Raw genomic sequence first — 24,995 nt, forward strand, 5'->3', positions numbered from 1 at the left:
AGCTCGTTGTAGACGACGATGACACGTCCACGTCGCCTTTAAACGAGTAAAACCGTTTGATGCCGGGCGGTTTAGTCCCAAGCCCATTAAAAGGGACAAGCGTGGTTTGGTGGAAGGAGAGGAGGGTAAAGCAGCAGAGGAACACTAATCCGTGTTCATCCATGCTGGAGAATGTTCAAGTCATCCGTTTTCGACTTTAAATTGAAAGGCTTATGGTGAGCGAGCGGATCGTGAAAGCGGAGGGATATGTGGACAGTGGTGTATCGATCAACGCTGTGACTCCGGAATTTGTTGAGCATCTGGGGTTGATGGATACTGTGCATGATCTCGCATTTCTACCAGAATGCGAAATTTGAAGTATAGTGAGGCCGTTCCGTTTCATGAAACAGCGACACCAACTTTTTTTGCCTTCGTAGCTTTTTGTCCCTATCAGTATTGACATTAAATTGGAAGCTGCATCGATCATAATATCAATTCTGATAGTGTGTTCGAGCCGGCGCTCGTCCTTAAGAATTACGCACAACGTGTCTTTCACCGCTGCTGATACGCTCCTACGACCTGCCGCTGTGTGTGATGCTGGTCCGTCTGGATCGAACTGGAGGAAGGTTTGGACCGACTCGGGGGGCGACGACGGACTTCCATTAGAAGTTGGTGGATCTGACACTCCCAGATTTGCAGCGTTGGTCGCGGGATACCAAGCGATTTGTTAAAGGGCTTGCGTGATTCGCCACGCGCTCTTGCTGCAGACCACTCGTCGACAGTCGCGGCATTGTAATGGAGAGTGTAGTGAGTGGGAATGCGGCGGCGGGGGGGGGGGGCTGGAAGCCTACGGCAATGGGTGGTGTGTGGTGACCGTCGATCATTTGACCTGGTTTTGATAACGTAATTTGCCAAATGAGCGCCTGGTTTTGGGCATGTTCGAAAGGTGCTTCTAGCAAAAAAGGGACCAATTGTTGTTTGAATTGGGTCTTTGGAAATCAAAAAGGGATAACCAACGCATATAATACCTTTTTTCGCGTATTTTACAAATTGGACAAGCGGACATATGAGGTGCAATAGTTAGCCAAAAGTGAGGATGTAATTTGAGGCTATCAGTTTTGGGCACGGTTCTGGCTATCACCTAAAGCTCACCCTGGAGCAGCATCACTTTGGAGATAAGACGCCATACAAAGTCCACGGTGCGTCGTGACCGCTCCCCTTTAGTGCGAGGTGCTGGTGGCAGCTGCTGCGTATTTCTTCTTGTATTTTACGCTTTCGCTTGAGCCATGCAGCCCTGCCAATGTCTCCGCGTGTTCCACCGCTCGCAATCAGTCGTAAGCAATCCTGCATGCTAGGCAAGGACGTCCAGTGGTTCTGAAGCCTTTTACAGCGTTTTCAGGGCTTGTCATCACCGCGTTACGGTACGCATGGCACGCTATCTCGATGACGTCCGATTTGGCAATAGTACAGTCCGGACTGTGCGGCATTTTGGCTAGTAAAGTCGATTTAACCATGCTCTTGAAAGCCTTGAAAACAGCCACGTCAAGAGGCTGATATAGGTGCGTAGCATTTAAAGGGAGATCGACGAGCAAAACCCCTCTGTGTGACCAAGCGGGAACTTCACCTAGAATATATAACCCGTCAAAGCTGATTAAAATGCAATCTTTGTTTATAATTTTAATTATTCAATAAAAATAATAATAGCATTTACCGATTTCAACATGAGTAGAGATGTTGTCGAGTACCAGCACCACCGGACGCTTTACGTTGTTGAATGTCAAATACGAATCAAACGTCTTCATCCACAGCTTAAATATACCCATGTCTGTAGATGCCGGCAATTGCGACATACGACACATTTGGTCTCGTCTCTCACGAGACTGTTTCTACAAGTGTTGAGCGTCTGGGCTCAGAAGGCGAGCCTGTAGCGCTCAACTATGAGAGCAAAAAGCCCTTCAATTTGGTAAAAAGGGACCCATCTATACCTTCAATAGTAGATTTGGCATATCAAGTGAGGCAGAAGAAAAAAAACTGAAGAACATACTGCAGGAGTAGAAAGCTGTATAGCTAGTGATCATGGCGACGAAAGTGATGGTAACGAGTAGCCTTGGCTCGAATGTGCTGAAAAGAGCGCACATGCTATGAACCTCGACAACATCAGAGTCGTTGATGTTGGGGCGTTAATGGTGCCCCTGCACTGGTAGTTGCCAGCAAGATAGCTGCTTAATGCACTGTCAGATTTATTTGGCGCATTTAACAACTGCAAAGATATCCCATATTGCGAAAATTGACTACGAGAGTTGCCAATTGGAGATTTGGCCCTGCGCAAAACACTTGGCGTATTATCGATAAATTATGTTCCTCCGGGAACGCTTATGGGGGAATACGCGAGTGTATTCATCGCACATGACTACGCAGCTGATAATGTTCGAATTAGTGACTTCGTAATTAGTCTGAGCACAAGATCTACTCGGAGAATAAACCCTATATCGAAGCTCTAATATGCTGCTCGATGTTGAGCTTTTTGAACCCTTACTGCGATCCAAATTGTGAGTTTTACGAGGTAAACAACCGCAGAAATGTGGCCGTGGTGGTTATGTCCATGACCGAGATCGCATTGGGGGATGAGGATACAGTGGATTACAGAGACTTGTGGTTTGTTGCTCCTGTGAGTTTGCTAACTACCGCAAAGGAGGAAACGAGGGGGACTAAAAAAAGAAGAGGGCTGAAAAGAATAAAAAGACGGCTAAAACAATTGTATTTGTGACTTTTTATTACTACTAAGGCCACGACGGTACTACACATGTTTTAATAGTCTACCATCCTTTAAAACATTCCTTGGTACTACGTCAAATATCGAGGTACATTTTTGTGATTTGTATAAGACAGTGGCCAGATCACGATCTGGCACTAAGTGCAGTACCTTACATGAACATAAGTACAGTGCGCTAATAAACGGTACGAGAAATCAATATCACGGTATTGGAGGTACTTCCATTGTTCATATAGTAACACCGTGTGATATTGGCCTTTTACAGTAGATCGGTGAAATGTACCGTGGATCGAGAGACGGTACCTCGCTGTACCCTGGCGTACCACAATTGGTTTACATTGATAATAGCTGTATGGCTACTCAAACAGAGCAAAGCACTTGTCACTTCGTCAATATCTATATCTGTATGAGGAACTCATAATTCAAATTCCAGAAGCTTTTGTAAGGTCCCAACCTCATGTTCAAGTCAAACGCGTAGTTAGACCATGTGGATATAGCTCAGACGAAGGTAATGTTATATCATAATCCTTCACAAACTGAAGATTCCGGATGTGGGACACCAAAACAATCTCGCGCATAAGCGACCTCCTGTATTCGGTGGATATTTGCAACGTCGCAGCCTCAAGTTTAGATCGCACGCCTAATTACATCGTGTAGATATGTTTTAGACAAGCGTAATTGTGAATCATTATCCAACCATATCTAAACACTGCGGATGAGGGACGTTAAACCATTTACCATGCACTATATTGTTTTCGTCAAGCGGTACTTCTTAACGTCTTAGCTCATATTTAGATCAAAAGCGTAGTTACCTCGTGACGATATGCTTCAAACAAGCACTGAGACGGGGGCGAAGGCGCGTCAGGAGAATCAGGAACATCGCGGTGATCCCCAGAGTCCACCTCTTTACCCGAAGGCTCTGTAGCAGTTCCTTGAACCGATGGGACGCTGCTTGGACCAGCAGTCCCCATGTCCACGACACTCTGGTCGCCGCTGAGGTCGACCACGGCAGGAGTCGAGGAAGACGCTGGTGTAGGAGGTGACGATCATGAACTTGGAGAAGACGGTACAGACTTGGACCGAGTCTTCATATGACGACGGAGCGACTTGGCAGGTGAATGAGGACGAGCCTTCTTGCGCTTTTTCTGGGCCGCCTTCTGCCACGCCTTCGTGCCGAATAGCGATCTACGAGCCGACTTGGGAGTTGAAGTATCGGCAGGTGGCGCACCACCGAGACCAGCAGCTGCCATCGAAGTACTGGCCTTGTCCGTCGGGATTGGAGCCTTGTCTTCGTCAGAGTCGTCCGGCTCGTCGTCTGAATCCTCGCCACCTGGTCGAAGGCGCTTATGGGACTTCCCATGGGCCACTTGGTGAGCGGCCTTGGCCAAAGCTGCTGGAAGAGCTTGAGGATCGTCCGAAGACGCGGTAGCAGACTGGATGCGCCGCAAAGCGACTAACGTCTCTTGGTCCAAGTCCAGGGCGTCCAGGTCCAGCTCACCCGCAGTCAGACCTATCACGGAGGATTGTGAGCGAACGTTAGTTGCTGAGCACACGGTGGAAAAAGCAACATTAGGAACGTACCGTCAACAGCCAGACGCAGTACCTCGGGATCCATCCCGGCCAGACGCACGTGTGCACGGAGGTGCGATTCACTTGGAGAAGGCGGATGTTACGATCTTGCTGGCTCTCGCGGACCTTGAGCGTGTCGTTGTCAACTTACTTGCCCTGGGCAAGCTTGACCAAAAGGAGATGAAGCTTCCGAGTCTGCTCGGTATTCGCTCCAATGGAAGACTTGTACACCTCGCGTTCGCGAGCCAGCTTCTTGTGCAACGTGTTGATGAAAACGTCCCGAGCTTGGACCTCGCAGTGCAGACGATTCAAGTCTTCTGCGTGTCGCTCCATAGTGGCTTGAGCAGTGGCGAGCATGGCGTCGTTCTTGGCGTTCGCCTCGCGGAGAATCTTGACGTTATGGTGAAGGGCTTCAATCTCAGCGTTGGCAGCCTTGAGGAACGCCTCCGCGTTCTCACGAGCCATGATTTCGGGTGCCACCGAACGTACGGCAGCGGTAGCCTCGGACTGAGCAAACCGCAACTGACGCTCCAAGTCGGCAACTCGCTCGGGTAATGCCGACAGCGCGTCAGGAACAGGTTGTACCGCAGCGAGGACATCATCGAAACCAACAGCAGTCTCGAGGCGACGTTGAGTGTGTACATCGCCGTGGAGAGGAGGCGCAACGCTGAGCTGCGCTTGGTGACGAGCCATTGCAGTCGAGTACGGAACTATTGAGGTCATCATGTGATCGACCGATGCCTCCGTACTTTCAGCCAGTATGGCGCGCAGCGAATCTTCGGTGAGTGGTGGTGTACCACTAGCTGGGGTAGGAGGAGCAGCAGGAGCCATCTCCGCGGATTCAGCGACGACGGGGAGTGCTGCAGGAGCTATCGCAGGGAGTGAAGAGTCCGGGGCAGCAGGCGCCGTCCCGCCGCTGTCGATTGGAGACTGTGCAGGGGCGGCTGGGATGGATGTCGCTGTTGGGACGGGGTGACAGGTGTGACTTGTGACGCGGTGACTTGTGACTTGCTTTTGCCGCTGTGTCATCTGGTACAGGTGCTGCATGCACTACACTGCCCCCAAGATGACCGCGGTAAATAAAAAACTGAAAAAATCTGGAAAACGTAAAGTAGCCATATCGCCATGTGACTTGTGAAAAATGTGACATGTGACAGGGCCAGGTTGAAATTGATGGTTATAGCATCGCTGTCAACTTAGGAGAGTTCACCGATTCAACATACGTTGTCACCAGGACTGGAACGTCTGCATACATTGCCAAAAATGGCTCCCACGAATTCTCTGAGTCCTCGAGGCCGCGCCAGGCAACGTGAAGCTGCTATTCCTTCGCAGTCGTGTCATAACGGTGGCCAATGATGTCCCGTACGCCTAGCACAATGCCCTGCACGGCAACGTGCTCGCGAATTTCAGCGGTACTGCCTAGTTCCGGGTCGCAGTAATGCTTGAGGCGTGAGCCATGTACCTCGTACTCATCACCCGTGAGCAGGTGGGCGATCATGAATGAATGCGCACCTCTGCTGTCTATGCACTGTGTGCTTGCTTGTGTTGAGGTTAACATTGCTGTTCTGAAAGGAGGTTAAGCTTTGTGTTTGGTGCAGCACTCATGTGAGTATTTCGTGTACTCTATAACGAGGTTAATTTTGCTGTTCCACATGGAGGTTAAGCTTAGTGTTCAATACGGTGCTACCAATGCATAAGTTTAGGCAATGCTTTTTAAGCATGTAATACACCCAGTATTAGCTCTTATTGCTTACTCTGCGTTACCTTCTGCGTCGTTGAGTGAGTTGTCCTCCACAGCCTCGTCCTCGAAGAAGCGCTTGCGAGCAAGAAGGCGGCGCTCCTTTTCGAAGGCAACAACAACATACTTGTGGATGTGCTCCCTCGTCTCCCACGTCGGCTGCCAGTCTACGATGAAGTACGTCTGCCTCTTTTCGCGCTTCCACGTCATAACCTTGCGTACGTGGTGCTTCTTCTCGCCGCCTACATGATCGTCGTGATCTTCAGACGGAGGAGGCTCGACAAGCCATTCGTGAACATCGTCAAGGCCAGCCCGTCGCTTCCTTCGCTCCTTAATGGCTTCGTAGGCGACCTGGATGGCTTCAAGAAGAAGGCTTGCTGATGCGACGATCGTGTTCAAGGTAAGTCGGAGGTGGCGAATCGCTTCTCCATGAGCAGTCGGACTGTAAGGTGTGGTGTAAATTGCAGTATGATTTCAAGGTTGAGCGAATCGATAGGAAACATCTGGACAAGGCAAGTAGCGTGTTATTACTGGATGCAGTCTAACGCTATGACTTTATTTGGAATGTAGAAACGCGGAGCCGGGCGGAAAATGACTCGTACAATACTTCTGTTTTGAAAAAGAACTGGTTTCATTCCTACATAGAGAAGCTTGTCAGTAGCCAATTGTTTGGCGCGGAGAATAAGTCGTGAGGGTTGTTGAGGATTTGTGTGAAAGACGTTCATCCGGTGTGACTCCTTTGCGCAACACTCAGATACGACTATTATCAATAGTCCCATTTTCAAACGAGAACGCAATATGTAGTTTCTCTTGATTACCCGATTAAACTGTTCCACGGGGTTGTTTGTCGTAGCAAACCCGGGTCCGGTTATATAGCACTGTCATCTCGAATACTGACTATTCATCCATCGACCTTTACCGTAGGCAGAAAGCACGGCAAGATCTTCGCGAGTGCTCCATTGATTCAATCCAATGTCTTTGACTTGAGTGAGGTCATGAAACGTTGAGCAGCAGTGCATGTCGTACACATGCGATAGCACGGTGGCCAAGCGGTTAGAGAGGCACGTCGATCTTTCCTGTACATTCTTCAATACGTGACAGAGCACATAAAAAAATAAGTTGGAGTCATGACTAAACACGCGCTCTAAAGTGTCCAGCTGTCCATCTTCCGCATCTTCCATCACTAATTTAGGCGAATTTGTTTTCCAGTCACTCCGTGTAAATCTCACAAACCCATCGTATATATACTCTCGAGCCGCTTGAAGAGAATGTTAAAAGAAACCAAGTAAATTTTGCGCGAGCAGTCAGAAATGCCCATCCCTAGCACGGGCTAGCCGAATTAAGAAAGTTTAAACGTGGCGTCAATGTGAAACATGAAGATTGTTGGGTCCCGATCAAGCCATACAAGCAGCTTCCTTGTCGTGATACCGACGATGAATGGCTCGTCGTCTGAACCGTGTCCAACGATGAGATTTCCGTTTAGTGTCTTGCCATTCGTAAATAAAACCGGAATCTATTCATCGTTACCAGTATTAAAGCTCATATCTCTCACAGCGTTCGTGATATCATCGTGCAAGTAGTTATAAGCCAATTGGGTCTTAAAATAGTGATTGGCGAAGTTCGGAACCGCACGTAACCGAGGAAGGCTGTCTTGTGCCAGTCCGAACTTCGCCCTAAGTGCATATCAGACACGAACGGGCTTCATTCGCTGCGCGGTCAGCTCCTGACAAATCTGTTTCTGCTATCGTGATAATACTTTTTTATAATATGAGTAGTATTGATGTCAATTAGTCTAGACTAACGAATTCCTATACCCATGCGACCTGTCCAATGTCTGGCTCAGTCGCACTGTCTCCCCTTTGTGGGGGTCGCTATGTTGCCGATTCGCGGTTGCGTATGTGACGTATCCTGCCAGTGCATGACGTCTCCAGATAGGTGCTTAAGCACTTTCGCCCAGCGTACTGTTGCCGTTGTGTCCTCGGACAGAAGGTCCTGCGTGCTACTTGTAGTATCCATCGCCATGTTGGCCAATGTATCAGTCATCTTGTTAAACTCTCTCTGATGATGGTGCCACGCCACCACGTCAAGTCGGTCGGCGAGTTTCCTGCTCTGCCAATAGTAGCCTTGAAGGTGTTTTGCTTTAGGAGGTTTCCTTTGCTTCAGTTGTCTAGTGATCATTGCGCTATATCCGATAACGTGTAACGCTCAATGTTGTGTTTATCACAGGCCTTGAGGCCGCAGCGTCAGCCAAGGTGTTCACCCATGTTGTTGGTGAACCGCGGATTGGCGTACGGCATCGAGCCGATCCAGCAGACCTGGGCGCGGACTGTGGCGTCTGCGGTACGGATAACTACTGCTCCGCTGCCTCCGGGCCCCGTATTGTCACGGGACCCCCCGTCGAAGAATAGCAGGTACTTCGTCGCTCCCCAATCTGTGAATTGGGGATAATCTACCACCGACTCCGACGATATCACGCGTCGTATGAGCTGGATCGCAAGGGGACCAAACGCGGGGTGTAGCTATGCCGCTGTGTGTGTAAAAGCCGTGGAGTACCCCTGCCGAAGCGCCCATTTGATGACCGCGGCTTGACTTTACTCTGACACTTTTGTCAGAGAATCAAAGTGGTTGACTCGCCATCGCCATACCCGTTGCAACAGTATTGTTGACCCTAGTCTCCAACTACGCTCGGCTAGCATCGTGACTGCCTCCATAAAATGCGTGGACTGCGTGATATTGTGGTCGTACATTTTATCCGCTGCTCGCCAGACCCCTGCTGGCATCTGCAGCAGCTCCATGATAAAGATCGCGTGTTCGATTGCCGATCTCTTGAGTCCTAGCGTGAGCCACGTCCGTGTCATAAGCTGTCGTAATGTCCTCGTTGCCGGACATTCCCAGAATACATGATACAAGTCAGTGTCGGCCAAATGGACACAGCCATCATGGAGGCACCCGATCTTCTGATGGGCGGTATCATAGAGCGAGAGGGTGTACCGTTTGAGGCTTAGCAGTAGCTGCTCCTCCCCGGGGCCCCAGTCCCACTACTTGACGAATTTTCATCCATTTCAGGTCACACCATGCTGCTGCCGCAGTAGGGCTTGTTTCGGCCCATTTGGTTATGCGTAAGGCAGCCTTCGTGGCTCCTCTTTGATGTGCGAAGTGTCTTATACGCTGCTTGAATTCGAGCCTTGTCCGTGTCCATCTTCGGCCTCCAGCCTACAGACATGTGAGGCGACTCAACCTTGGATGTGGCCGCACTAGGTGGAGTATGCTGGACGACTGCAGTTCCTTGGTAATTAATCTGCTAAGTGTTGGTTGGCTGTCCACAACATGACCCCGGGAAGGACCTTGTGTATTTAGCTGCAGCAAAGCCTCAATCCGCTTAGTTCCCCGCAGCGTTACGGTGAGCGGATAGTCAGGTAGGGAGGCCGAGAACCTCACCTCTTGATCGTATACTGTAGCTAAGGCCATTGTTGAGAAATTGGAAGCTAGTATCTGCGCGGCTCGTTCAGCAGACCGTCGACTTCTCGGTCCCGTGAGTGAATTGGTGAAGCTAAACTTAGAAGTCCCTGTGATCGCTTCTCCTAATGAACAACCTCCTGTAACCTGGTGACGCAAGATCCAGGTAGCAAGGCAGCCCTAGTTATCGTTGACCAGGACCCATCTTGTGTAAATACCCGCTCCGTGTTTGGATCGACAAAAGGGAACCATTCTAGGTGTGGCTGCAGCGACCTCTTTCATGCTTCACTTGCTCTGATTTCCCCAGTATCTTTCAAGAACGTCGTACAATCCATCTGCATGGCATTGTTCTTCCACGAGCAGGTAAAGCTGTTAGCTCGAGCTACAGCAACCACCTTTTTTGTGATCTTCCTCATGGTTGTCATCAGTTTGGTCGCCCCTGCCACGTTTATTAGAGCCTTTCCGGTGGCCCACAGCGTAGGGAGGAGTTTGCTCTGACCTTGGGTCGAATCAGTAAACCCTAGGGTAATGTAAATCGAGGGAGCACACCCCTCCCTGTGGTCGTGAAAGAGTACGTCGTCCCGAATGTGTACCTACCTAGTGCCGTTTATCGTGATAATACTGCCTTCCGACGTCCGAAAAAGGCTCGCCCATTTTGTACACGGCCATTTCGCTCGTGATAGAGCAGGTAAGTACTTTTCATCGCCAACCACAGTTCAGTTCGGGGTATGCGTCCTTATAAACGTTTGACTTACACTTGAGGAGTTAATACTTCATTGTGTGCGGCGTAGAATCGGTGCGTATGGTGCACGCGGTAGTGTTGGCTTTCGTTACTCGGGCAGACTTGTTCGTGTCAAGTCATTCCATCCCATACTTCTCTGCCAGAGCAAATGCGGGCTCGCTCCAGGTAATCTTCTTCGGCATCTGTGCTGGATTGATCAGGATGGCCGGAATGACTGTCACTAAATTGAATAACTCTAACGTACAAGACCGTTTTTCTGGCTTTGTTTGGTGGTATCCACGTTTTGTTTGTTAATTAACAATGCAGTCTGATTGATGTGGTCTTTTGTAAACTTTTGTATTTTTTACTGTGCTTTCGTGGAATTTATGTGGATAAACGCAAAGTAGGGTGGATTCAAGTGGTTGTCGTTATTGGCACTGCTAATTTCGTCACGCAACCCAGTGATACCAGACGAATCAGGGATTGGATGAGGATTTTCAGTCTCCCTACGCTTACTGCGATTCAACGACAAGGCTTCGGAAACAACCAATCTTCGAATAGCCGGTAATTTCATTTCGATCATGTTCGACTTCTCCGACAAGTTTTCGATAAATTAAAAAAAAAGCGTTGCGCTGAGCTGACGAGGACAGACCGAAAGAATTGTGGAGAAAGCATTTGAATGTTTAGAAATCATTAGAGTGCTTTGCAGGTTCTGTATAAAATACGGAAGAAAGACTAGCACGAACGCTAAACCACAGATGCATTATATGTTCGGCTTAAACGGGCTATGAGTATTTATATCGCTTAGTTCAATGTCCAAGCTCACTAGAAAAGCCACATTTTCAATTCTTCATTGCAAAACAGGTCCATACATGTAAACTATTGTGACTATTAGAGATCGAGTGTTGATCGATCATTTTTAACCAATACTTGACGTTTGTTATTGACTCCATTTCTTGTACCGGTTGATTATTATACCGGTAGCAGCTACGAAATAACTGCGGATTCCTGGCGGGTCCCCAAACAAAATAATTCGTATTGAGATGGTCAGACGATTTTGTTTACTTCGTCATCATTGTTGACGAGATCTTAACAAGATCGTCAACATTGTTGACAAGAGCGTCAGACCAAATGTTGTTGCTGACAATGCTACGCTCTTAATTTATTGAAAAAAAATTGAAGATTTGAAGTCCATGGCTTTGGTCGTTTACCCGGGTTTTGTATTTTACGACATCAGCAGCCCCAAACGTTTTCATGGCTCGAATGTCACCAAAGAGAGAAAATACCTGCTCATTCTCCAATTTCTTCTTGAAGCACATCAGCGCTGTTTGTGACCTCAAATGCAGCTACGCACTATCCTGCTGGCTGTTGTAGCCTCTGCTCTTACCACCACGTGCGGTGCTTTTACAGCCGAAAATGTGGGCCTTGTCACGCCCTCCAAGAGCGGTTTAGCCGAACACAAGGCAACGGTTCAACGTGCCGAGCGGCGCTTGACACTGTTGGTGACGAGAATGAAATAAATCAACTCTCACAAGACGAGGCGAGAGCTTTACCGCAGTGGCTAGCCAACATTGTCGGGAATCTCGACGATGTTGAAAAGGCACTCACCAAGTTGACTAAGGAACAATCGAATGCGGAGATCACAAACGCTACGACGCCCTTGTGGATGATATCGCGGCCTCGTTTGTAAAGCTGGAACAAAGCTGTAGAAGTTGAAAAACCTCATTTGTTTCTCGAGGCTTTTCAGACGTATTGGAGGACATTTCCGCGGCTGAATGCAAATGCATAGATGTCTGAAAGGCTTGGACAAGGGACGAAGGAATTGCGGGGTAATGATGAAGAAAAGAGAGAAAGCTATTGCCCGACTTGGTGTGTAAATATCTTCTTAACCTGTACTTGTAGTCGCAAGTAGCAGTTTTAGCGGTGTTATCATTTGCTCCTGCCCGCTTGCTATTTTATCAATGATTGTGTCTGCCTCATATTTGAATGTATAGATACACCACCTTTACCCGTCACCATATCAAGCGCTTTGAATGCACAGCGGTTGTTGTGTCATGAACTCAGCAATTCCTTTATATTTGGATAACAACATACGCGTTTTACTAATAAAAACAGTACTACTGCACGTAGTTAAACCTTACAGCTGAACCCATTCTTAGTCATAGCGCCGAGAACCAGCCTTTTATTTCTATCCAAGGGTATTCATTTTGTGGGGCTGCTACGCCATATGTACCATCTAATGGTACACATCGAAAAAGCCAACGAGCAAGCTACGTGTAACAGCGTTCCATCCATTTCATTTTCGCGTTTGCGGCCTCTCGGGTTTTCCCCACAGTGTTCAATTGAGCTACAGTAGTGTCATCAAGATCTCAGTCAAACCTATTAACAAGCCAACCCGAGTGACGCTGACCTCATAGCGTACCGCCTTTAGAAACAACAACAGCTAGCCAAGTGGGCTTCTGTAATCTTGTTGCTGCGGCAGCGGCCATCTTAAGAAGCAGTCTAGCTACTGAAGCGTAACTAAGGTACTAGAGGCAACTTTCCAGCTAACCGCCAAGTCACGGCATAAGGATGCGGCTTTACATGCTTAACTTTCGATGTGGGTTCGGCAACATTAAGGCCTATGGTAAGGGTGGGCAGGGATCCTCGAAAATATATTTACTGAAAATATGTTTTTTTTTAACTTAAGAAAATAACTTACTTTATGGATTGGCTGTTGGGCATCCACCAGAATTTCGCTGGCTCTGAGCTGTCTGCAAACCGATGCCACCGACGCAAACTCACTTTGACTTCGCACACGTCAAACTACTAACTCTCGCAAGATTAGCCATGCCTAACGCTCCTCTGTTGCCCTGCCAACGCTCGAGGAGCAAGTTCTCCCCGAAGCCATTAATTTAGTAACACGATCACGTTTTGATGCAGATATTTATTTTCCGCAGTCGTAGCACAAGTTGTTTATTTGCAAATTTACGATCTACCATGCAGGTATCTATTTTCATCAGACAAAGAAATTCATTTAAATTAAATATATTGAGGAGCCCTAAGGGTGGATCGGCCGTGGACGCCTCGACCAGCAACCTGCTGCGCAAGCTCAAGGGATACGATGAAACATGTTTAACATGGACTTTGTTGTTCTCCACACGATCCCTCGCCAGAAAGCGCATGTCCGGCAAAAAGAAGGACAAAGCACGGATGACATTTACATTTACGTGCAACGCCGACGGTTGCCTCATTTATTTAGTGGCAAGTGAAAAAGCGTTTAGTGGTTTTAAAAAGAATACTGCAGAGCGTACATGCTGCGCTTTCTCAGACTAAGTACCATTCAGAACAGTAATTTCTGGTAGAATTGTATTCTATTCCTGTGACAGGAATCCTGTCGGGGGGGGGGTCCGAAGAGTAGGGATTACCACCAAAATGTAAGCTGGTGATAGTGTATACCTGTTGGGGACTCTAAGGGGTTACTACCAAAGGATTCATCTTTAGTTAAAACTGAAGCTCGAATATTGCACTAACCGCTCTTCCTTTCGATTGTACCGAAGTTTCTCACCGAACTCAAAACGCTTTAGGTGAACAGGAGATTGGGGGTCTCCTACGTAGGGATTAGTTTTTTTTCGACGTCGCGGCTTTAAAATTTTACCATATCCCGTAGGCTCACCTAAAGTGCTCTAAGTTTAGCGAGAAACAAGGATATATGAGAACCGCGGTGTACATGAAAACATAAAATATTTGGAAGCTAAAAAAACAATGAGATTATTGTAGAGCTCGTAGTTCTCCCAGAAATTTCCAAGCTAGTAAAGTCTGAAGTTAGAAGCTTCGTTGGTAGTGCAGACGAAAGTTTATCCAAGGAGGATAGCTAGAGGAGCTGATTACAACCTCACTCAGATTAATTCGCTTGTAAAGTATCTAGTGGCACGCACAGCAGCATACACCGGGTGCACGGGGCTACGCGAAACTCCAATGTCACCTTCTACAGGTTTAAATGCCAAGTTTTTCTGCTATTAGAAATCACTCTGGGTTTAGTTTGCTGTCGTATCTACAGTAAAACTAATTAGCCACCGGACGAAAAAGATCTACAACACTGCTCCGCATAACTTTTTTTTCGGCCATCCAAATTCTTTTTTTTCTGGGATTTCGATTCTAAATCGCGTAGCTAATTATAAGCTGCTACTTCCTTTCGATGTCGACAGAACTGACAACATCTAAAATTTAAAAGCACAAAACAAATGCTCGCAGCTCGGCTACAAGCCAGGATTTTTTTAATCCATGCAACGATCGTGCAACATGTCTGGCGACTTTGAGATCGGGCAACATTCGTGCGACCTGTATTTTTTTAATACTTGTGCCATGGACACTACAGTATGTTTTGTCAATGCTTTTGTCGTTTTTTATCCTTGGTTTATTAAAACCAGATCTATAACCAATTGGTCTAGGTAAAGTGGTCAATACATATTTGACGAGCCACCTCGATCGCTCGAATCGATTTACTGGCAAATCGACATCGACAACCTGTATTTTGACCCTTTTTTGCGTGTTTAAAAACGCAATTCGATGCCGATCAAGTGTGACAGACATCGCGGTATCTGAAAGTATTTATACATCAGGATCTGCATAGCAAGATAAAGAAAGCGTACGTGCGGTAGAGATACTCTTAGAGCAAAGCATTAGTATACCGAATCGCTTCATTCGTATATCTGGGTACCCCAAGCCGTGAGCTCGAGCTCCATTTTTTTCATTCGCGCCCGAAACATCCGGTACAGTGGCACGGAAGAGCTGCGACCCTCCCCCCCCCGACCTTCAAGGTCCGGCTACAAACTCGAGTGGAGGTATAGGTGCTGATGTCATCGTGACTGCTATAGAAGACTGCAAAAAGCTGATATGTAATAGTAGCATACTTTTTTTTAAATAATGCACATGAGACTATTGTGCAGTCTTTCTTAAGCTTAATAGTGTTAAGGTTTCCCTCGAAGGGAGCATCTTTTTTCTTAATTTTCAGAAAGGGTACGTCGTGAAGCCCTAGCAGAATGTCTGATATCCTTCCATGTAACGGGGTACAATCCAGTGTGCCCCATGTCACATAAAGAAAGACCCGTCACTCTTGTGGACACCTGGTACACGGTACCAGGTGCTCTCGGAACCAGCTCCACTATAGGTAACCTCTAGTTTGTATGGGACCCAATCTTATCTTACTTATAAATACAGCAGTCTTAAATCTACTCTTCTAAGTACCAAACTGTTCCCTCTGAGGCCGGGAACACGTGGACTAACGTTCACTCGGGAGTTAATACCCTTAAGCACTTCCTCTGTGCAAGGTGCTGTGTGACCCCGTCACATTCCAGCTATTTACGAAAATAAATATTGTTTTGATTATCTAACTTTTTATAAGGCCCGTCTTAGATCCGCCCTTTCTTTACCCCTAGCTCTCTCTGTATTGTTATGGTTGCACTTTGCTTTCTACTCGTCTGGATACATACCGCTTGGCACGAGGCGTGCGCGTACCGAATGCGTGCCACAGATTGCGACGTATTGATATGATACCCGAAAGATATGACAAAGGAGGTATTTCTTTTTAACCCAACTTAAACCTCATACATGTGTATTATCCAGTAGACTGGCAGCTGCTGCTGCTGGACGATCGGGGCCATTTACTTTTCCAATGGAGACCACAGAGAGCGAGGATGAAGCAAATCGACTTCGCCGATGGGGCGTCGAGGGCGACCTAGAGGCCTTGTTGCTACGGAACCAGAGATAATTAATAGCTTTGAGCGTAGCCAAGCTAAACATACTGAGCTCGAAGACTCTATTTGCAAGTCTAGCGGTCGCAGAAGCATCTAAGGCAACGAGCTGAAGCTGAATGTCATCAGTGAGATTGGTGGTGGGGTCAGCATCTCTTGAGCTAGCGCGTCGCTATTCTATTCGCCAGCCGTCAAGTATTCACGCTTGGTGTGAGAATGCGTTGAAGTTCCAGAAGGCATGCGAGTCAAAAGCAAGGTCAAAAATGACCCCTGATGGTCAGGGCCGCCCACCGCTGTTTCATCACAGTGACATTGTCGTACACTGGATCAAGGAGATGGGCAGGGATAGCTTCCCATTGAAAACAAGCCATGTCGTGATCTTTATTAAGGAAGAGTTTGCAAAGTAGGTTACATACTATCTTTCAAAACGAAAACCTGGTAGTTTACCGTCTCGTCCAGCGTTTAGTCCATCGGCATGGCTACTCCTTTCGGCGTCGGTGCTGTCTAGTCAACAGCTTGAGCTAGAGCAGCAAACGTTTGTCGTGGAGACACGTTCTGCGGTACTCAAGGCCTACCCACCGGCCTTTATTTGAAACGCGAATGAAACGGGCGTCTATTATGAAGGTGATGCAGTCGCATCATTGTGGCAAAGAATCCCGAAAGCGTGATAAAGTGCTCGGTAATCGCCATTCCTACAGGGCACCAGTGCTCCTTGGTGTGTTGGCTGCTGGTCAGAAGCTGCGCCCTTTGATTATTTCCAAAGCCCAATCAGGGGGTGATGCTGAGAAGGAATGTGCGGGACTTCCCAAAGGAGCGCTTTACGCTGTCCAAGAAAGTGGGTGGATGGATGCTATCACGTGGAAAAACAATTTTATTGAGACAATGTGAGATCCGTACATGTCCGATGAATACCCGGGCGGTTTGGCACTAAACTTAGACAATTTAAAGGGTCATGTACCCGACGACTCGATTACAGCACTTGCCGAGCTTGGAGCTGAAGTAGTTCCACTGCCGAAGAATGCAACGTCGGTTCTCCCGCCTCAAGATGTAGGCGTGATGGGGCCTCTTAAGAAAAAGCTGCTCGCGTTGGCAATGGCAGCTGAGATCGCAGTAATTCAATCAAATCTACAATTGAAAATACGAGAGCGCCTTCTTGCACGGCAGAAGCGCAGTGCAAGCCTAAAGCGAAATGATATCGCACAGAGAGTCATCGATGCATGGGCTACAATTTCCGATCAGACAATTCGTAGCGCTTGAAAGGAAGCAGGTCGCTAATGTTGATAATACACTATGGTGGTCTTGCTCTTCTTTGGTTCAACTAGTCATATCGAGGTTCATTTTGATTGGATAGGGACCGTCGGTGTCACAACATTTTGTCTCATGGTTTTTTGTTTCTGGCATAGCTCTAAAAAACCATTGCCTATTATATCAATACGTCGCAATCTGTACAGTTGAAGTGGCAGGAATCGTGCGACCTGATTGGCAGATCCTTTGGTATACCGGATTGTGATTGGTCGCCAACTTCAATTGGGTCGATCACGGGATCTGCTACGGGATGACAATCGTAACATGTGGTGTGTACATGGTAAGACGAATGTGTCCGTCTCACCCAGGTGGGTCCGTCCCCGTTTTCGCCTAAAGCATATTTGTTTACGTATGTATATGTCTCACTCAAGTGCGTTCGTCCCTCTTTAATGTGTCAGCTCTAGTAAAAAATCTGTTTACGCGGACTTAGCGACGATGATAGGAGGGCACTAGGAACAGCGTGTAGGAGACAGGACGATATACTAAGACTTTTAACTCAATCAATCTCACTTTCAAATTTCCATTCATCGACTCACATCGACTACAAGCCTCTTTCGCATCGTCCTCCACTCTCAATTAATTACGAGCCGAAGCTACGCCGACAGCACCTACAAGCTCGTGGAGGATAACTACTTCCACTGGGAGCTAAACACGGGGATGAAGCGCGCCCGTAAGGGTCTGCTCCCGCAAACGTTTAGCTGAATTTTGATCAAGAGGGGTCGCCCCACGGTTGAATGGAAGACCAACGATTTGAAGGTCCTTGGTGTGATCGCCGGAGATGAGAGTCTCACGTACCAAGTCTACATCCGTTTGGCGCTTACGGCGGCCGAGGCGTGGACTTTGCTTGAGGAGCACTTCAATATGAAGGCCCTCAAGAATCGGCTCCTCGTTACCAAGAAGCTGCAGCTTCAAGATGGAGTTCGGTATGAGGTTCGCTGTCCATGTGGACAAGTTCAAGGAGCTAATACTTCAATCGGTGAGTCTCTGGATGAGACTCGGTAACTCGTACTGCTACTCGGGGGGTTGACCGACGAGCTCCGTATGCTAACTACTGTTCTGGAGAATACACCCAGCGTAGTATTTGCGTATACGATCCAAGCACTCTCTGATGTTGAAGCCTCGGATAAATCGTCATAAAGAGAGTGCGCGTAACGAAGAGGAAGGACTTCAGGGACAGGCATCGCTTTAATGATGAGTGCTTCTACTGGAAGAAGCCAGGGCACAAGAAGTTTGAGGGCCGAAAGAAGAAGGCCGACGAGGGACCTGGACAAGTGGCGCAAGCTGAAGCGTCAGACTTCGCTTTCACGGCTTTGGGTGCGATGGCCACATCGGAATGGCTCGTCGACTCGGGTGCAAGCTCGCACATGACCAGTGTCAGGACAAGTTCGTGTTCATGCGAGACCTGGAAACGCCAATCGCACGACGATCGATGCAGTTGCAAAGGGCACCGTCGGGTTGAAGCTGATGGACGGGACGTCCGTCACATTATCGGATGTTCTGTACATCTCAGAAGTTGAAGGAAGTCTCATCTCGGTGTCCAAGCGGGCCGAGAAGGATATTGTCGCGCGGTTCAGCAAGGACAAGTGTGCGTATCGCTATGGCTATCCAACGGTCATGGAGGCCAAGCGCCGTGGAAACGCCTACAGGTTGAAGACAGTGGGGGAGGAGGTGTGTCATGTTTCGACAACTCGTAAGGGGGCATGGGCTCGCACGCACGTCTGGACCACATCCCATCCAAGCGCTACGAACAGCTATTGATCCTGGCTGAAGGAGTGCATCGCGTCACAGATGGAATCAAGGGTGACGACATCTGCGCAGGTTCCTGCATGGGGAAGATGAGGACTGACGACTTCCCTCGACTCCCGGATAATCTCGTCAAGAGTTCGGGGGTGCTAAAATTGGTGCACATGGACGTATGGTTCAATGCAAACCAAGACGCCTGGATGTTACACGTACGTCGTGACATTCATCGACGATTACTCACGTCACGTCACTGTATACTTCATGAAGGCGAAGTCAGATGTGCTGTCGAAGTTCAAGATCTACAAGGCAGCAATGGAAAATGCGACTGAAAAGACGATCAAACGTCTTCGTTCGGATAACGGCGGTGAATACACGGGCTGACCATTGAAGGACTATCTCAACCGCAGCGGCATCAAGCATGAGACGACGGTGTTGCTTACACCTCAGCAGAGCGAGTTGGCTGAGCGCATGAACCGGAGCCTCGTGCAGATAGCTCGCTTCATGCTCTATCACGAGAGCATCGAGAAGAAGAAGTGGATGAAGCTGTTAATACAGCCGCGTGGATAATCAATCGAATCCTCAATTCGGTCACTGTCAAGACACTGTTCGAGATTGTACACGACGCCAAGCCACAGCTGATGAACTTGAAGTGTTTGGTACACTAGTCTTCGCGCACATCCCTGACGAAAAGCGTCGTAAGCTCGACGCAAAGGCGCTCAAGTGTCGCTTCATGGGCTACGAAGATGGTGTCAAGGGATACCGTGTCCAGAACGTTGAGCCTGGAAAGGTGCAGCCGTGCGCACCGTAAAGTTCGTCGAGACGACAAGTCCAGGGCACCTAATGACGCATCGGAATGAAGACGATGACCAAGACGGCTCTTCCGTGTCAACGTTGAGCTCCCTCAACATAAGGACGCGAAACAGATTGTTCCTGTTGAAGTTGAAGCTGGTGACGTGATCCCACTTCAATGTGACGTGTGCGTAAACAGCTCGATAGTGCCGTATGGGTCCACCTATTCCATGCTTATACGGGCACGCACACGTCACATTGACGAATAACGGAGCCTGAAGGGGTAGGGGCACGTAAGAAACAAGTGGTGGTATCATACGAGTTCGGAACAAAGCGCCAGAGGATGACTCAAGAACGTCCAAAGGCTAATGCCCAACAGCTTGCAATCTACAAAGGAGAGCAAGCAATGGCGGCTACCACCGAAGTACCTAGCTCTTTACCCGAAGCAACTTCCGGTGCGGATAGTGACGAGTGAAAGAAAGCAATCGTAAGCGAGTTGAAGCCGCTTCTTGCAAACAAGATCTGGAAGTTGGTTCCAAGACCAGCACACGAGCGGCCAATCGGTTGTCGCTGGGTGTTCGCGTTGAAGCGGGACGAGAAGGGGAAAGTGATTTGTCACAAGACTCGTCGCGCAGCAAAGGGGTTCTTGCAGAAGCACGGCATCGAAGAGACGTACGCGCCGGTGGCTTGCCTGAATTCAATTCGCGCCAAGATGGCGACGTGCGTTGCTGATGGTTTTGAGATCGAGCAGTGCGATGTCGACACGGTATTTCTGTAGGGGAAAATAAATGAGGAGATCTGCATGGCGTACAACTAACTTTGGCTGAGGCTGAAGGCGAAGACGACGTCGTGTGTCTGCTGCTTCGGAGTCTCTACGGACTCCAGCAAGCCCCTCGTGTGTGAAACGAGACAATCGACAATCACCTCAAGAACAAGGCGGCCGACGCCGACCCATGTGTATACACGAAAGGCGAAGGTGACGACTAGTGTATAGTGTTTCGCTACGTCGATGACATGCTGATCGCGGCGAGGGGCACGGGTATCGTCGCTTCGGTGAAGGCTGGGATAGCCGAGAAGGTCAATATCAAGGATCTAAAACGTACTCGCTTCATTCTCGGGATCAAGATCGACTACGACATGGGGTGAAGATTATACGCACCAGCCAGCAAGCGTATACAGAGTCGATCATTAAAACGTTCGGGCAAGAAGACGCTAAGCCGTGCCTCACTCCACTGGAAGCTGGTGCTCATTTGGCCAAGGCTGATCAGCCCCAAAGCGAAGTCGACATGGCCAAGATGAGATCCAAGCCGTACCGGTCGCTCGTAGGGAGCCTGATGTACCTGGCATGTGGTACATAACCCGACATCTCGATTGCCGTTGCTCAGTTGAGTCTCTTCTCGGGAACGCTGGGATAGAAGCACTGGCATGCTGGCAACAGGGTGGTGATATACCTGCTGAAAACCAAGGACATTGGCATCACGTCGGACGGACGCCAAGGAACAGAACTCGTCGCATACTCCGATGCAGATTGGGCCAGCAACCGTGACGACAGACGCCCCGTGAGCGGCATAATGCTCATGATGTGTAGTGCTCCAGTAGTTTGGCGATCCAGTTTTCAGACTGTCGCACTGAGTTCGACTGAGGTCGAGTACATTGGCGCTCAGTGACTGCATGAAGGAGGTCGTGTGGATGCGACTTCTGCTCAAGGACATTGCTTCGGAACAAGATGGAGGAATGGTGATCTACGAAGACAGTCAAGGTGCGATGCAATGGATATCAAGCTCGCACTAAGCACATCGACATTCGCTACCATTTATTCGCGAGCGGGTTGCGAGTGGTGAAATTGAGTTGGAATACGTGGACATCAAGAATCAGCTCGCACAATACCTCACGAAGGGCGTACCGACAAAGATGCTGCGCTACTTGTTGGGGCACAGTAGCGTCGGATTTCAAGCTCGAGACATCGCGTTGAGTAGGCGGGTCGTACTTGCACTTCGATTTCTATTCGTCTGGATACATACCGCTTGGCACGCGGCGTGCGCGTACCGAATGCATGCTACAGTTGAAGTGACAGGAATCGTGCGACCTGATCGGCAGATCCTTTGGTATACCGGATTGTGATTGGTCGCCAACTTCAATTGGGTCGATCACGGGATCTGCTACGGGAAGACAATCGTAACATGTGGCGTGTACATGGTAAGACGAATGTGTCCGTCTCACCCAGGCGTGTCCGTCCCCGTTTTTGCTTAAAGCATATTTGTTTACGTATGTATATGTCTCACTCAAGTGCGTTCGTCCCTCTTTAATGTGTCAGCTCTAGTAAAGAATCTGTTTACGCGGACTTAGCGACGATGATAGGAGGGCACTAGGAACAGCGTGTAGGAGACAGGACGATATACTAAGACTTTTAACTCAATCAATCTCACTTTCAAATTTCCATTCATCGACTCACATCGACTACAAGCCTCTTTCGCATCGTCCTCCACTCTCAATTTGTATAAGCTATGGAGGGTTACGATGCATTGCTCCAAGACCAAGAGGATAACGTGTAAGTACACACAGCGACATATGGTGAGCATCACTTTGTTTTTATTTTATGGAAGAGAAGACCTATGGTGGTTGTCTAATACTTCTAGTACAACACCTAGTATCCGACAACGCGTGCTCAGCAATAGTATTGTCTGTATAAATAAAGTGGAACTTATCCGCAAAACACTTCTTGGATCCGAAAATCCTACTTTTAACTTATGTTAGAAAGCCGACTAACGTAACTTACACTATACAAGATCATGTGGGCTTGATGGAGGTGGGCCACGAAAACAATGGAGTGGTCAGAACGACAAAGATAAGCACTAACACTTGTTCAAGCGCACTAGCTAGCCGAGCTAAACCACTACTACGATTAAAGTGACATGGCCCGCACGCTCGATACTTTCTTTTCTAGGATTGAGGGTGTTCTGCGAAATACTAAGCGCAAATTGATTTGCTTGTAGGAAGAGAAGCGAACAAAAACTGAAGAGATCTGTGAGACGACGAAAGAGTCCGTGCTCAAGTGTACCAGGGAATTTGACATTACAACGATGCTATCACCAGCTGTCGACCGCAAGATAGTTCGATAGACAGATCAGCTACACGCCAGTATCGGCTTTTATGCTTAAATTAAACCCCCGAAGTAAGAACTGAAGAAGGGTTATCTGGTGATAACTTTAAAGCGTCATGGATGTTCCGAAGGGGTTTTATGAGCCAACATCTACTTATGCCACGCCGTCACACACGGCAAGGCCAAAGCCGCCTGCTGATGGTGATGCTGCTAGGAAAATGCTCCGCGATAAATTTTTGATGCTTATAAAGCAGCATGGTGTCGCTCAAGTGTACAACGCTGATCAAACTGCCATTGTTTTCGAGTACCTACCGAAATAATCAATTTCTGCCTGGGGGTAAAACTGTCTGGGTTCGGTGTGCTGGGAGGGAAAAAGTGCGCCAACAGTACAACAGTAATGTCATCAGGCGATTCAGTTAGGACACGATTCAAGCCATTTATAATTGCAAAAGCTAAATCATCCAGTTCTGGCAGTGGAAAGACACGACGGCCTTACAATGGACATGTTTAAACAGTGTCTAAAGTGTCCATTGTCTTTTGAAGGAACAAACAGACGTCTGTTCAAAAGGTCCCGTGTACCGTTGACTACTTTCAGTGACCAAATAGTGGACTCCGCATGCAGACGCAAGTAAAAAATTAGAATGGTTCATCATGAACAATATGTAGATTAGTGAACTGTGCCCGATTAAGCGTGATAATGAATTCAAGTCAAAACCGCACCCGTAATTACACGTAGGAATCTTTTAAATGTCTGTAAAAAGGGGAATAGACGTTCGGTAAAACAAAATGTGCAAACAAACGGACGTCTTAAACGCTCTTTGAGCAGACGTCTTTACAGCACTGAAGCATCTGAGAAAAAAGAAATGGCCGAAGAATCCGTCACGGCTTTGGCATCTACGTTTGGAAGAAGGTCACAGACCTTTCACGGCGACTTGAATCGTCATGGACGGCAACAATAAGGGCTGGTGGGATAGCGATCTATCGGTCGTTTTTGCTCACTACCGGTAATAGGCTCAACCAAGATAAGTCATAATTAGTACTATGGGATGGTCTGTCTGCACGCTGGACTGCTGACGTCAAGGCCTGTGCAGAAGCGCAAGTGGCGTACTGGTTTCAGTTCGTCCAGGCTGTACGGGTGTGTGCCAACCAGCCGTTAAAGTCTCGGCTGCGGAGTCGCTGGCTAGAAACTCTGCAAACCCAGCTCAAAGTACCACGACAATCAGGTGGGAAGCTCAAGCTAGTGGCCCCGAAGCGCAAGGATATGACAGAATGCCTGGTAAAGGCTCAGCCAAGACGTGGTTAAGAGCGGCTTTTCATTCATTAATAAGTCTCCTTCAAGCAGCAAGAAATTGACAACTGCAGCTCCGCCTACAGAGGATCTCCTGACATCCACGGCAGTGGTTCACCAGCTCATGGATCTGGGGCAGCTTGCCCACCGATAAGAAGAGGTGAATGACGACAGAGATGTCGTCGAGAATGCTGTGGCCGGGGTGTTTGAGATCCTTAATGATGATGATGCTTCTAGTGAGTGACTAGACTTGTGCTCTCTACATTGAATCAAATACCTGAACTGACTTTCAGTTAATTGAGTAAACCCTACAGTTCAATCGTTGGCGGTCTGTCGGATCGTGGAAGTTTTATTCGGTACTTACACAAGCACTATCTGTGTAAGGTCATCGATCAACACCTTGACGCGCTCGTGCACGCCCGTCGATGTAGCAAAGGCGGCACCCCATGCTCAGCAAGCATTCCTAGACCCAGTTAAACTATGGACGGCTGGAGCTTCACTTACCTCTCGACCATCTCGTACATACTCGACCATCTGGTGTCATTCCACAGGAGCGGAGGCAGATGGGAGACGCAGCGTAAGATCGCTCTACCCTTCATAGTCCGAAGCTTGGACATCAGCGCGTGAACCTTCGTGATCAGCTTGTCCTCCTCCTTTAAAAAATCCTTCACGGCCAGATTAAATCTGTGGGTAGCACAGCCGATCAAGAAAATAGCACCTTCCTTGTTACCAATATTCTGGTTTTTCGAACACTTATCTCCACCATGAATTTAACCGAGTCCCAGGGCCAGTTGTAGCGGGA

This window comes from Phytophthora infestans, genomic scaffold, assembly GCF_000142945.1.
Source record: "Phytophthora infestans T30-4 supercont1.27 genomic scaffold, whole genome shotgun sequence".
NCBI classification, from domain to species: domain Eukaryota; phylum Oomycota; class Peronosporomycetes; order Peronosporales; family Peronosporaceae; genus Phytophthora; species Phytophthora infestans.